Source organism: Arachis hypogaea, chromosome 9 (assembly GCF_003086295.3).
Source record: "Arachis hypogaea cultivar Tifrunner chromosome 9, arahy.Tifrunner.gnm2.J5K5, whole genome shotgun sequence".
NCBI classification, from domain to species: domain Eukaryota; kingdom Viridiplantae; phylum Streptophyta; class Magnoliopsida; order Fabales; family Fabaceae; genus Arachis; species Arachis hypogaea.
The window spans coordinates 34,936,397-34,950,264 of NC_092044.1; the positions used below are offsets into that span (position 1 = coordinate 34,936,397).

The 13,868-nt window shown below is 38.4% G+C and overlaps 1 non-coding gene across 1 annotated transcript; it reads right to left on the minus strand.

Moving 5' to 3' along the window:
* Positions 1 to 3,804: 3,804 nt before the first annotated feature.
* Positions 3,805 to 3,908, minus strand: LOC112714212 (small nucleolar RNA R71). The gene has a single exon (XR_003159166.1). It is a non-coding gene; the product is annotated as a small nucleolar RNA R71 (small nucleolar RNA).
* Between the last annotated feature and the right edge of the window lie 9,960 nt (positions 3,909 to 13,868).

Here is a 13,868-nt window from a genome sequence, read left to right on the forward strand (position 1 = left end):
TTCTGTGATTTCAGGTAATTTCTGGCTGAAATTGAGGAACCTGAGCAAAACTCTGATAAAAGGCTGATAAAGAACTGCTGATGCTGTTAGATTCTAACCTCCCTGGACTCAAAATGGATTTTCTGGAGCTACAGAACTCCAAATGGCACGCTCTCAACGGTGTTGGAAAGTAGACATTTAGAGCTTTCCAGAAATATATAATGGTTCATACTTTATTTGAGATTAGACGACGTAAACTGGCGCTCAATGCCAGTTCCATGTTGCATTCTGGAGTCAAACGCCAGAAACACGTCACGAACCAGAGTTGAACACCAAAAACACGTTACAACTTGGCGTTCAACTCCAAAAGAAGCCTCTGCACGTGTAAAGTTCAAGCTCAGCCCAAGCACACACCAAGTGGGCCCCGAAAGTGGATTTCTGCATCAATTACTTACTTATGTAAACCTTAGTAGCTAGTCTAGTATAAATAGGACATTTTACTATTGTATTAGACATCTTTTGACCATAGGTCCTTCTCCCTATTTTCGAATTCATATCACATTTTGGGGGCTGGCCATTCGGCCATGCCTGGACCTTCACTTATGTATTTTCAACGGTGGAGTTTCTACACATCATAGATTAAGGGTGTGGAGCTCTGCTGTACCTCAAGTTTTAATGCAATTACTATTATTTTCTATTCAATTCGATTTATTCCTGTTCTAAGATACCATTCGTACTTCAACCTGATGGATGTGATGATCCGTGACACTCATCATCATCCATCCTTATGAATGTGTGCCTGACAACCACTTCCGTTCTACAAGCGAAAGCTAGAGTGTGTATCTCTTGGATTCCTGATGCACGACGCATGGTTGCCCTCGCCTGACAACCGAGCCTTCCATTCTGTGAGATCAGAGTCTTCGTGGTATAAGCTAGAATTGATGGTGGCATTCATGAGAATCTGGAAAGTCTAAACCTTGTCTGTGGTATTTCGAGTAGGATTCCGGGATTGAATGACTGTGACGAGATTCAAACTCACGATTGTTGGGCGTGATGACAAACGCAAAAGAATCAAGGGATTCTATTCTAACATGATCGAGAACCGACAGATGATTAGTCGTGCCGTGACAGAGCATTTGGACCTTTTTCACTGAGAGGATGGGATGTAGCCATTGACAACGGTGATGCCCTACATACAGCTTGCCATGGAAAGGAGTAAGAAGGATTGGATGAAGGCAGTAGAAAAGCAGAGATTCAAAAGGAGCACAGCATCTTCATACACCTATCTGAAATTCCCATCGATGATCTACATAAGTTTTTCTATCTTTATTTTCAGTTTATTTATTATTATTATTCGAAAACTCCATAACCATTTATTATCCGGCTGACTGAGATTTATAAAATGACCATAGCTTGCTTCATACCAACAATCTCCATGGGATCGACCCTTACTCACGTAAGGTATTACTTGGACGACCCAGTACACTTGCTGGTTAGTTGAGCGAAATTGTGAAATTATGTTTAGACCATGGTATTGAGCACCAAGTTTTTTTGGGCCATTACCTGGGAATCAATTTCGAACAACAATTTAAGTATGAATCACAATTTTGTCCACCAAGTTTTTGGTGCCGTTGCCGGGGATTGTTCGAGTTTGGACAACTGACGGTTCATCTTGTTGCTCAGATTAGGTAATTTTCTTTGTTGTTTTATTTTCAAAAATTTTTTCAAAAGTCTTTCAAAAAATTTATCACCAATTTTCGAAAATTTTCAGAGTTTTCAAGAATGAATTCTAGAGTTTCATATAACATGTTTTAGCTCGGCTGGCTATTAAGCCATGTCTAATTCATAGGATTTTGATTGAGGACTTTGGATTCATTACTTTCTTTTTCCTATATGTTTTTCGAAAAATATAAAATAAAATACAAAAAAATAATAAAATCATAAAAATAAAAAATATTGTGTTTCTTGTTTGAGTCTTGAGTCAATTTATAAGTTTGGTGTCAATTGCATATTCATCTTGTTCTTGCAATTTTCGAAAATTCATGCATTCATAGTGTTCTTCATGATCTTCAAGTTGTTCTTGGTAAGTCTTCTTATTTGATCTTTATGTTTTCTTGTTTTGTGTCTTTTATTGTTTTTCATGTGCATCTTTGCATTCATATTGTCTAAGCATTAAAGATTTCTAAGTTTGGTGTCATGCATGTTTTCTTTGCATCAAAAATTTTTCAAAAACATGTTCTTGATGTTCATCATGATCTTCAAAGTGTTCTTGGTGTTCATCTTGACATTCATAGTGTTCTTGCATGCATCATGTGTTTTGATTCATAATTTTAATGTTGTGAGTCATTTTTTATGTTTTTCTCTCTCATGATTAAAAATTCAAAAATAAAAAATATCTTTTCTTTTTTTCTCTCAAAATTTCGAAAATTTGGGTTGACTTAGTCAAAAATTTTTAAAATTAGTTGTTTCTTATAAGTCAAGTCAAATTTTCAAATTTTAAAAATCTTATCTTTTTAAAAATTTTTCAAAAAATTAAATCTTTTTCTTTTTTTCTTATTAATTTACGAAAACCCTTTAAAATATTTTTCAAAAATATTTTTCTTAGTTTTATCTTTATTTTCGAAAATTATGCTAACAATTAATATGATTGATTCAAAAATTTGAAGTTTGTTACTTTCTTGTTAAGAAAGGTTCAATCTTTAAATTTTAGAATCTTATCTTTTAGTTTCTTGTTAGTAAAGTAATCAATTTTAATTTTAATCATATCTTTTTATCTTATCTTTTATATCATATCTTTTTCAAAATTTTATCTTTTTCAAAAATTTGATTTTAAAATATCTTTTCTAACTTCTTATCTTCTTATCTCTTCAAAATTAATTTTCAAATCTTTTTCAACTAACTATTTGACTTTTTGTTTGTTTCTTATCTTTTTCAAAACCATCTAACTACTCTTCCCTCTCTAATTTTCGAAAATACTTCCCTCTTTTTCAAAAATTCTTTTTAATTAATTAATTGTTTTAAATTTTAATTTTAATTTTATTTCTTATCTAAATTTTCGAAAATCATTAACTCCTTTTCAAAATTGTTTTCGAAAACTTCTCTCTCATCTTATTCTATTTATTCATTCATTTACTAACACTTTTCTTCATCTCAAATCACTGCCCCTATCCTCACCCTTGTATTTGGATTCTCCTTTCTTTATTCCCTTTCTTCTCCTACTAACAATAAGGAACCTCTTTACTGTGACATAGAGGATTCTTCTTCTTTTTCTGTTCTCTTCTCCTTCATATGAGCAGGAACAAGGAAAAAGGCATTCTTGTTGAAGCTGATCCAGAACCTGAAAGGACTCTGAAGAGGAAACTAAGAGAAGCTAAATTACAATAATCCAGAGACAACCTTGCTGAAATTTTTGAACAAGAAAAGGAGATGGCAGCCGAACCCAACAACAATAATGCAAGAAGAATGCTTGGTGATTATACTGCACCTACGTCCAAGTTTGATGGAAGAAGCATCTCAATTCCTGCCATTGGAGCAAACAATTTTGACCTGAAACCTCAATTAGTTGCTCTAATGCAACAGAACTGCAAGTTTTATGGACTTCCATCAGAAGATCCCTATCAGTTTTTGACTGAGTTCTTGCAGATCTGTGAGAGTGTTAAGACTAATGGAGTAGATCCTGAAATCTACAGGCTCATGCTTTTCCCTTTTGCTATAATAGACAGAGCTAGAATATGGTTGGACTCTCAACCTAAAGATAGCCTGGACTCCTGGGATAAGCTGGTCACGGCCTTCTTGGCTAAGTTCTTTCCTCCTCAAAAGATGAGCAAGTTTAGAGTGGATGTTCAGACCTTCAAACAAAAAGATGGTGAATCCCTCTATGAAGCTTGGGAAAGATACAAGCAGATGACTAAAAGATGTCCCTCTGACATATTTTCAGAATGGACTATTATAGATATATTCTATTATGGTCTATCTGAGTTCTCTAAGATGTCACTGGACCATTCTGCAGGTGGATCTATTCACCTAAAGAAAACGCCTGTAGAAGCTCAAGAACTTATTGACATGGTTGTAAATAACCAGTTCATGTACACTTCTGAGAAGAATTCCGTGAATAATGGGACGCCTCAAAGGAAGGGAGTTCTTGAAATTGATGCTTTGAATGCCATATTGGCTCAGAACAAAATGTTAACTCAGCAAGTCAACATGCTTTCTCAAAGTCTGAATGGATGGCAAAATGCATCCAACAGTACTAAAGAGGCATCTTTCGAAGAAGAAGCTTACGATCCTGAGAACCCTGCAATAACAGAGGTAAATTATATGGGTGAACCTTATGGAAACACCTATAATTCATCATGGAGAAATCATCCAAATTTCTCATGGAAGGATCAACAAAAGCCTCAACAAGGCTTTAATAATGGTGGAAGAAATAGGCTCAGCAATATCAAGCCTTATCCATCATCTTCTCAGCAATAGACAGAGAATTCTGAACAGAGTACCTCTAACTTAGCAAATTTAGTCTCTGATCTGTCTAAGGCCACTTTAAGTTTCATGAGTGAAACAAGGTCCTCTATTAGAAATCTGGAGGCACAAGTGGGCCAGCTGAGTAAGAAAATCACTGAAACTCCTCCTAGTACTCTCCCAAGCAATACAGAAGAGAATCCAAAGAGAGAGTGCAAGGCCATTGATATAGTCAATATGGCCGAATGTAGGGAGGAAGGAGAAGACGTGAATCCCAATGAGGAAGACCTCATGGGACGTCTCTCAGGCAAGAAGGAGTCCCCTATTGAGGACCTAAAGGAAGCTGAGGCTCATATAGAGACCATAGAGATTCTATTAAACCTCCTTCTGCCATTCATGAGCTCTGGAGACTATTCTTCCTCTGAAGAGGATGAAGATGTAACTGGAGAGCAAGTTGCTCAATATCTAGGAGCTATCATGAAGCTGAATGCCAAGTTGTTTGGTAATGTGACTTGGGAAGATGAACCTCCTTTGCTTATTGGTGAACTAGATACATGGGTTCAGCAAACTTTACATCAAAAGAAACAAGATCCTGGTAAATTCGTAATACCCTGCACCATAGGCACCATGATCTTTGAAAAAGCTCTGTGTGACCTGGGGTCAGGCATAAATCTTATGCCACTCTCTGTAATAGAGAAGCTGGGGATCATTGAGGTACAACCTGCCATATTTTCATTGCAAATGGCAGACAAGTCAGTAAGACAAGCTTATGGATTGGTAGAGGACATGTTGGTAAAGGTTGAAGGCCTTTACATCCCTGCTGATTTCATAATCTTAGACACTAGGAAGGAGGAAGATGAATGCATGATCCTTAGAAGACCTTTCCTAGCCACAGCAGGAGCTGTGATAGATGTTAACAGAGGAGAATTAGTCATTCAATTAAATGGGGAATACCTTGTGTTTAAGACCCAAGGGTGTTATTCTGTAACAATGGAGAGGAAGTATGAAAAGCTTCTCTCAGTACAGAGTCAAACAGAGCCCACACAATCAAACTCTAAGTTTGGTGTTGGGAGGCCACAACCAAATTCTAATTTTGGTGTTGAATCCCCACATCCAAACTCTAAGTTTGGTGTTGGGAGTCTACAACATTGACCTGATCACCTGTGAGGCTCCATGAGAGCCCACTGTCAAGCTATTGACATTAAAGAAGCGCTTATTGGGAGGCAACCCAATTTTTATTTATCTAATTTTATTTTTCTTTTATTATTCTTTTATGTTTTATTAGGTTCATGATCATCTGGAGTCACAAAATAAATATTAAAATTAAAAACAGAATCAAAAATAGCAGAAGAAAAATCACACCTTGGAGGAAAGACTTACTGGCGTTCAAACGCTAGTAAGGAGCATCTGGCTGGCGTTCAACGCCAGAATAGAGCATGGATCTGGCGTTGAACGCCAGAAACAAGCAGCATCCTGGCATTTGAACGCAGGGAATATACCCTGAGGAGAGCTGGCGCTGAATGCCAGAAACAAGCATGGAACTGGTGTTCAACGCCAGAAACATGCTGTAGTTGGGCGTTGAACGCCCAACATAAGCATCACTTCGGCGTTTAAACGCCAGAATTATATGCAAAGGCATTTTACATTCCTAATTGGTGCAAGGATTTAAATCCTTGACACCTCAGGATCTGTGGACCCCACAGGATCCCCACCTACCTCAACTCACCCTCTCTCATCTTCTTCACATTCATCCTCTCTTCCCCATAAACACTCTTCCCCAAAAACCCTTCACCAATCACCTCAATCTCTCTTCCCAATTACCCACCTTCACCACTCACATCCATCCACCCTTCCCCATAAACCCCACCTACCTTCATAATTTAAAATCCCTTTTCCCACCCAATATGGCCGAAACTTAACCCCTCTCCCTCCACTATAAATACCCCTCTATTTTTCTTCATTTTCACACAACACAACCCTCTCTTCTCCTCCTTGGCCAAAACATAACCTTTTCTCCCTCTCCTCCATATCTTTTTTTTCTTCAACTAAGATCGGAGAAGCCTCTAAAAAAGGGAAAGGGAAGACAAAAGCTTCCACCTCCAAGTCATGGGAGATGGAGAGATTCATCTCCAAAGCCCATCAAGACCACTTCTATGATGTTGTGGCCAAGAAGAAGGTGATCCCTGAGGTCCCTTTCAAGCTCAAGAAAAATGAGTTTCCGGAGATTCAACATGAGATCCAAAGAAGAAGTTGGGAAGTTCTGACCAACCCCATTCAACAAGTCGGAATCTTAATGGTTCAAGAGTTCTATGCCAATGCATGGATCACTAGGAACCATGATCAAAGTATGAACCCGAATCCAAAGAACTATCTTACAATGGTTCGGGGGAAATACTTAGATTTTAGTCTGGAAAATGTGAGGTTGGCATTCAACTTGCCCATGATGCAAGGAAATGCACACCCCTACACAAGAAGGGTCAACTTTGATCAGAGGTTGGACCAAGTCCTTATGGACATATGTGTTTAAGGAGCTCAATGGAAAAGAGACTCCAAAGGCAAGCCAGTTCAATTAAGAAGACTGGACCTCAAGCCTGTGGCTAGAGGATGGTTAGAGTTCATCCAACGCTCCATCATCCCCACTAGCAACCGATCTAAAGTTACTGTGGATCGGGCCATCATGATTCATAGCATCATGATTGGAGAGGAAGTAGAAGGTCATGAAGTCATCTCCCTTGAATTCTACAAAATAGCTGAAAAGCCCTATACCTTGGCAAGGCTAGCTTTTCCTCATCTTATTTGCCATCTATGTTACTCAGCTAGAGTCATCATAGAAGGAGACATCCCCATTGAGGAGGACAAGCCCATCACTAAGAAAAGGATGGAGCAAACAAGAAAGCCCACTCATAGAACCTAAGAGACACATGAGGAAGCTCATCACCAAGAAATCCCGGAGATGCCTCAAGGGATGCACTTTCCTCCCAACAACTATTGGAAAAAACTCAACACTTCTCTAGAAGATTTGAGTTACAATATGGATCAATTAAGGGTGGAACATCAAGAGCACTCCATCATTCTCCATGAAATTAGAGAAGATCAAAGAGCAATGAGGGAGGAGCAACAAAGACAAGGAAGAGACATAGAAGAACTCAAGGACATCATTGGTTCTTCAAGAAGAAAGTGCCACCATCACTAAGGTGGACTCATTCCTTGTTCTTATTTTCGTTCTGTTTTTTCGAATTTATGCTATATGTTTGTTTATGTTTTGTGTCTCTACTTCATGATCATTAGTATGTAGTAACTATGTCTTAAGGCTATGAATAATTCCATAAATCCTTCACCTCTCTTAAATGAAAAATGTTTCTAATTCAAAAGAACAAGAAGTACATGAATTTCGAAATTATCCTTGAATTTAGTTTAATTATATTGATGTGGTGACAATACTTTTTGTTTTTTGAATGAATGCTTGAACAGTGCATAATTTTGATCTTGTTGTTTATGAATGTTAAAATTCTTGGCTCTTGAAAGAATGATGAACAAAGAGAATGTTATTGACAATCTGAAAAATCATGAAAATTGATTCTTGAAGCAAGAAAAAGCAGTGAAAAAGCAAAAGCTGGCTAAAAAAAATGGCGAAAAAAATTTAGAAAGAAAAAGAAAAAGCAAGCAGAAAAAGCCAATAGCCCTTAAAACCAAAAGGCAAGGGTAAAAAGGGTCTAAGGCTTTAAGCATCAATGGATAGGAGGGCCCAAGGAAATAAAATCCAGGCCTAAGCGGTTAAATCAAGCTGTCACTAACCATGTGCTTGTGGCATGCAGGTCCAAGTGAAAAGCTTGAGACTGAGTGGTTAAAGTCGTGATCCAAAGCAAAAAAAGTGTGCTTAAGAGCTCTGGACACCTCTAACTGGGGACTTTAGCAAAGCTGAGTCACAATCTGAAAAGATTCACCTAGCTATGTGTCTGTGGCATTTATGTATCCGGTGGTAATACTGGAAAACAAAATGCTTAGGGCCACGACCAAGACTCATAAAAGTAGTTGTGTTCAAGAATCAACAAACTTAACTAGGAGAATCAATAACACTATCTGAAATTCTAAGTTCCTATAGATGCCAATCATTCTAAACTTCAAAGGAAAAAGTGAGATGCCAAAACTGTTCAGAAGCAAAAAGCTACAAGTCCCGCTCATCTAATTAGAATTAATATTCATTGATATTTTGGGATTTATAGTATATTCTCTTCTTTTTATCCTATTTGATTTTCAGTTTCTTGGGGACAAGCAACAATTTAAGTTTGGTGTTGTGATGAGCGGATAATTTATACGCTTTTTGGCATTGTTTTTAGGTAGTTTTTAATAGGATATAGTTACTTTTAGGGATGTTTTCATTTGTTTTATGCTAAATTCACATTTCTGGACTTTACTATGAGTTTGTGTGTTTTTCTGTGATTTCAGGTAATTTCTGGTTGAAATTGAGGGACCTGAGCAAAACTCTGATAAAAGGCTGACAAAGGATTGCTGATGCTGTTGGATTCTAACCTCCCTGCACACGAAATGGATTTTCTAGAGCTACAGAACTCTAAATGGTGCGATCTTAATGGCGTTGGAAAGTAGACATTTAGAGCTTTCCAGCAATGTATAATAGTTCATACTTTATTCGAGATTAGATGACGTAAACTGGCGCTCAACGCCAGTTCCCTGTTGCATTCTGGAGTCAAACGCCAGAAACACGTCACGAACCAGAGTTGAACGCCAAAAACACGTTACAACTTGGCGTTCAACTCCAAAAGAAGCCTCTGCACGTGTAAAGTTCAAGCTCAGCCCAAGCACACACCAAGTGGGCCCCGGAAGTGTATTTTTGCATCAATTACTTACTTCTGTAAACCTTTGTAGCTAGTCTAGTATAAATAGGACATTTTACTATTGTATTAGACGTCTTTTGACCATCGGTCCTTCTCCCTATTTTCAAATTCATATCACATTTTGGGGGCTGGCCATTTGGCCATGCCTGGACCTTCACTTATGTATTTTCAACGGTGGAGTTTCTACACACCATAGATTAAGGGTGTGGAGCTCTGCTGTACCTCAAGTTTTAATGCAATTACTACTATTTTCTATTCAATTCGATTTATTCTTGTTCTAAGATACCATTCGTACTTCAACTTGATAGATGTGATGATCCGTGATACTCATCATCATACATCCTTATGAATGCGTGCCTGACAACCACTTCTATTCTACAAGCGAAAGCTAGAGTGTGTATCTCTTGGATTCCTGATGCACGACGCATGGTTGAGCCTTCTATTCCGTGAGATCAGAGTCTTCGTGGTATAAGCTAGAATTGATGGCGACATTCTGATAAACCCCAATTTGACGGTTTATCTTGTATTGAATTTAGAGTATTTTGATGACCTTTTCTCGCATTTAACCTATGAATTAGCATGGTTTTGTAATCTCTCCCGTATTTGCGCTTAAGTGTGAAAACATGCCTTTTAAGCCTTGTTTTGATGAATTCTAATTTCTCTTTGATTCCATAAGATGCCTTGATATGTTTGCTAGTAATCTCAGGTTGAAATAGGCTAGACATGGATCAAAAGAGCAAGGAAGGAAGCATGCAAGTGGAGAGAAGCACAAAAGACAAAGAATTGATCTAGGCCAAGCACGCGCACGCGCACAAGGCGCCTGTGCGCACATTGCAAAATCGGCCAGGGACGCGCACGCGTACCGTGCGCACACACGTCGATGACCGCACATGACTTCATTAAAGCAACACGTGCCTGGCGATTTGGAAGGGTTTCTGAACCCATTTTGGTGCCAATTGCTGATAGAAAGGAATAAAAGGATCAAGGATTGAAGGGGAGGATATCTTGGAATCATAGAGCCTAATTAGGATTAGTTTTAGAGTTAGTTTTATAGAGAGAAGCTCTCACTTCTCTCTAGAATTAGGATTAAGTTTAGGTGAATCTCTCTTCTTAGATCTAGCTTTAATTCATGCTTTGATTCACTTTTCCTTTACCAATTATTAATCTTCTCCTCCTCCTCTTTCTATTTATGTGCTTTAATAATTGTAATTCTTCATTTTGTTTTGGATAGATTGTTGTTCCTTTGTTTTCTTTCAATAATGCAATTTGAGGTAATTCATGATAATTGTGATTTCCTTGATTGTTGTTGTTAATTCTTTGCAATAATTGTTGTTAGATTTTATTCTTGTTATTAATTTACTATGCTTCTCTTATATGCCTTCCAAGTGTTTGATAAAATGCTTGGTTGGATTTTAGGGTAGGTTTTGTTCCTCTTGACCTAGGTAGAGTAATTAGTGACTCTTGAGTTATCTAATTCCTTTGTTGATTGATAATTAGAAGTTGCTAATTGATTTGAATGCCTCTAAAGCTAGTCTTTCCTTTAGGAGTTGGCTAGGACTTGTGGCTCAAGTCAATTCATCCACTTAACTTTCCTTTATTTAGTAAGAGTTAACTAAGTGGTAGCAATGAACAATTCTCATCAAATTGAGAAGGATAACTAGGATAGGACTTCTAATTTTCATACCTTGCCAAGAGCCTTTTATAGTTATTAGTTTATTTTCATTGCCATTTACTTTTCATGCTTCTTATCCAAAAAACCCCAAAACACATTTCTAACCAATAACAAGGCACTTTATTGTAATTCCTAGGGAGAACGACCCGAGGTTTAAATACTTCGGTTTATAGATTTTAGGGGTTTCTTACTTGTAACAAACAATCTTTTGTATGAAAGGATTATTGCTTGGTTTAGAGACTATACTTTACAACGAGATTTCATTAGTGAAATTCTAAACCGTCAAAAATCCAATCATCAAAATGGCGCCGTTGCCGGGGATTTACAATGGTGTTGTGTTATTGGTTATTGTACATATGTGAATATTGTGAATAGGTTTATCTTTTGTTTGTTTCTTAATTTTTGTTAGTTTTATTTTGTTCTCTCACTATGAATTCTCACTTTGGCATTGAGTTTGGTTCTAATTGTGTTGTAGGAAATGTGGACTTCAATGCTAACATGTACCAAGGATGGAACACTCCAAGATGGGAGGAGCCTCAAGGAATTGATCACTCCTATTGGCATCAACTTCCGGACACTTATAGGTATAATTCTCATCCTAATGCATGTCAATTCAATGGTTATGGTGACTCCTTTTATGACAATCAACCACCACCATATACCTATGAATCTTATCCTCAACATGATGCTCAACCATACTCACAAGCTCCTTTCTACCAAGTACCTTTATGTGACCCTTATCCATCATATAACCAATCACCCATACCACATCCTTGTGATCATTATGAGCAAGAACCTATAGAACCACCACAACCCTATCATGATTATTACCAAGAACCACCTCAATACTCACCATCTACATACCCTTACCAAGAAGAACCACCTTCCTACCATGAACCCTCTCTCCAAAATAATGAACCTTCTTACTCACCCCAAACCCCAATAGACGATCCTCTCACTTTGTTACTTCAAGGACAAGAAGCCATGAAGCGGGATACACTTGAGTTTGTGACCAATTTGACCAAGGTGGTGCACACTTTAGCCCACCAATGTTTGAATACTCAAGGTGTTTCCATAGCCACATGTGGAACCGCAAAAGAAGAGCAAAGCATGAAGGGGAAATTGGAAACTCCGGTGGGGGATGAGAGATGCCATTTTGTATTGGAGCAACTAGAGAAAGCTATAATTATTTTTAGAAAAGGAAGAAGTGGTTGAAGATTTAAGAGATGTTGAAAGTCCATGGGAATGTAGCATCATGGAGAACTCTTCCAAGAAGCTTGATATTGATGTTGAGGAGGGTGCGCAACCTCCAAAGCATATCATCGTTGGAGACTTGGAAGAGGCTTATCAAGAAATGGATTCGATCATGGATGAATTTCTCTCTACAATGAAATCCTCTCCCATTGGGCATGAAGTTGAAATTATAAAAGAGTGTGCACAACCTCCCAAGGAAAACGAAAACGGCATGGTGTATATTGAAATTGAAGAATATGAAGAGGTTGATCAAGAGATGGATTCATTCATCAATGAATTCCTATCGAAAATTGAATCACCTCCCATTAGGCAAGAAATCAAAGTTCTTGAAGACAACACCAAGCCAAGTGAAAAAGGGGAAAAGGTTGAAATTGAAGAAGCTTGTGAAGAGGTGGAAACAACCAAAGAAGAGCCTAACGAAGTAGACCTTACATTGTCTAAGTGTGGGGAGGTCTCCCTTCCCAAGTCACCATCCAACACAACATTCAAGTGGGTGAAACTTTCATCTTCAAGCCTCACTTTCTCACTTGAATATGGTTTGATTGAAACGGATGGACAACTTAGAGCTCTTTATGGACTTAAAGGGAAAAGAGAATTGTGTAGTGGTTGGAAATTTGGTATAAAGCTCACTAAAGTCAAAGATTTAAGGTATAGGGATTATGATGGGACAAGAACTACTTTGTCTAGAAGGAGAAATTGGTGGACTAAAGAGAATTCTATGTGTCAACCGCCTTTATGTCAACCACCCGTACGAAAAAATCATGAAACTCAACTAACGGATGGGTGTGAAGATAAGATATGGGATCCCGGTTCGCTATGTGAAGACCAACTATGGGGACTCATATCTTGGGTAGAACTTTGCCCAAGCTTGATGAAAATGGTTGGAAATTCTGTCAACCAATTGAGATGCAAAGATTCTTGGAGATTCAAGGATGAGTACAAACATAAGCCACCATGACAATAAGCGCCTCAACATGTCCAACTTAAGGACTTAAAAATAAAAGTGCTAGGTGGGAGACACCCCAGCATGGTAAACTCTTTCCATTCCCTTTTATTTTTGCTTAATAAGTGATTTGAGTTGCCATTGTAGGTAGATGTGTCATATAAACTTGTTGGTACAACTTAATTGTTAGCTTAGTCACATGTATGTTGTGTTTAGTAGTAGATGAATAATATCAAATTGCATTTTTGTGAATTGTATGATGGTTGATTGAATAAAGAGTTGTGAGCAGTATGGGGAGCATCTGAGCATAATTTTTCTGAAAAAAAAAGGGGTGGATGCGCGCGCGCAATGTACGCGCACGCGTCCCTGAGTGGATGCATCATCACCCGCATCCCCGAGAGTTGGGCCTCTCTTGGGCAAACACTATGCCCTGATCCCAACACAATCTACGCTGACGCGCACTACGTGCGTGCGCGCCGATCATGAGAACAGGGAAGTGCACGCGGACGCACACCTGCCGCGTCCGCGTCGATCTGCTGCTGCAACTTTTGAGCCAAGCCCCCAGAGAGTTATGCTGGATCTGGGCCAACTTTAAGCCCCTAACCCAACTCAATCTGCGCGGATGCGCACTCGCTGCGTGCGCGCCCATATGCCTAAAGGAGGAATAGATGCGAGCGCACACATCGCGCTAGCGCGCCTTCCGACAAAT